Raw genomic sequence first — 2148 nt, forward strand, 5'->3', positions numbered from 1 at the left:
ACTAGAGAAAGTACCCAAGGAGCTAAAGGGATCTGCAACCCTATAGGTGGAACAACAATATGAACTAACCAGTACCCCGGAGCTCTTCTCTCTAGCTGCATATGTATCAAAAGATGGCCTAATCGGCCATCAGTGGAAAGAGAGGCCCATTGGTTGTGCAAACTTTATATGCCCCTGTACAGGGGAACGACAGGGCCAAAAAGTGGGTGGGTAGGGGAGTGGGGGGGGAGGGTATGGGGGACTTTTGGGATAGCATTGGAAATGTAAATGAGGAAAATACCTAATAAAAAAGTATTTTTTAAAAAAGAACACATGAAGTAAGCCTCTCTCCTGTGACTACTTATTCTGCTCTTTGTCCTCTAATTTCTCCTCTCCCAACTAATGTATTTTCCATGAAGATTTCATTCATAATCTTTTTAACTATGCCATTTTCATTCCTGTGCAGCTCCAAGTGACCTCCTCCTCCACCACCCACCACCACCCCTGCCCTGGTAGTCTTCTGTCAACACCCAGAAAAATAATCACATCATTGTTCCGTTGTCAAGTAAAGAGTCCCACTCTGAACAACGGATGGTTTCTAGGACATCATAGACACCTAAGAAGAAAACCAAACTATGTTTTTCTAGGACAGAAGTTCCATGGTGGCCAGATAGACTCTGGTATCAATGGAATGTGGGCAGGGAGGAGATGAAAGAGCCCAGCCTTAACAGACTTCTCTCAACTGCCTTAGATAGTATGAAATCTCACCTACCAGTCGGGGAGGGGAGACCTGAGAGGAGGGAGGGAGGGGAAAAGGGAGGGAGTAGATGAGACACANAGAGAGAGAGACACAGAGGGAGGGAGGGAGGGAGAGAGAGGCTAGATGGAGGTGATATTTAAGAACAAACCTTACAGAAGCACTCAGTACCAGTAATAGGCTTCCTTAGTCTTCCNCTAAACTGACAACCTTGAATCCCTACAGGTTTCTTCTAGGTTCCCCTCTTCAGGCAGGTCAGGAAGGTTTTTATAAAATTATTCCAATGTACTAAGCATCTCAAAGATTCCTAGAGGTCTGCAGTCTTGGGCAGATCACATCTTAGAAACAACGGCCCTGGTAGGCAGCCGTTCAGTAAGGCGTGGATCAAAATAGGAGACGTGGTAGCCTAGCAGAAAGTAGAGTTGATGCTGAAATGGGAAACAGTGTGAGGTTTGCTGCCTTGGGCTTTAAGGCAATCTTTCTTTCACACATTAAAGAACGTGTTATCCTAAAAAGTGAAATAAGAACCAGCTTGGAAAAGTACAAAAATACCATAAGCCTACGGAGGAACAAACCGTGCTGAAAATCCCTTTAGCATCTTAGGGACTGCTGCTTGGAGAGGTACTCTCCAATATGGTTTCCACACAAAATCTACATCTTTAAGCAGATATGGCTAAGGAGTAGACAGTATATCATGTCTATATTCCTTGCTCTTACTTACTCGATTTGAGAAAGGTTCTCATTGTGTGGTTAATACTGACCTCAGGCTCCAGAACCCATGCGACCCTCTTGTCCCATCACCCCTAGAAAACAAAACAAAACTATGCAACCAGGCCGCTTTTAACNTGGTTTTTAACAGACATTTGAGATAAGGCTGAAAGTNGGTATATTAACTTTTAAAAAATTAAATAAATAAGTAACTCTTATGTGTTACAGATCAGAGTCGTAAGTGCCAGGAGTTGAATCCCCTCATCAGCTGAAGGCCATCTCTAGGTGAGGAAATAATGTCAGGCCTGAGCCCCAGGCCTTGCTTAGGAAATGAGTCAGAGAAAATGGTGGAAAATAAGAAATGGTTATCAGTTTGAAGTCTGCGAATATAAACATTTTAATTCTGGAAAACTGAGGAATGCAGTTATCTCTTTACTCCCCACATCCCACACTTCTCTCTTGATTTTTTTGGAGACAGGGTTTCTCTGTGAAGCCTTGTCCTGACCAGGCTAGCCTTGAACTCAAGATCTGCCTGCCTCTACCTCCTGCCTGTTGGGATTAAAGGTGTGTGCCACCACCACCTGGCTCCTCTTTCTTTCGTAATTAGACATTCTCTTTATATCTCGTTTTTTATTTCCAATAAATATTTCATATCTAAGGATTGCTCTAGCTTATTTCTTCTAGTTAAAACACCTTTGTTGGGA

This window comes from Mus caroli, chromosome 9, assembly GCF_900094665.2.
Source record: "Mus caroli chromosome 9, CAROLI_EIJ_v1.1, whole genome shotgun sequence".
Taxonomy (NCBI): Eukaryota; Metazoa; Chordata; class Mammalia; order Rodentia; family Muridae; genus Mus; species Mus caroli.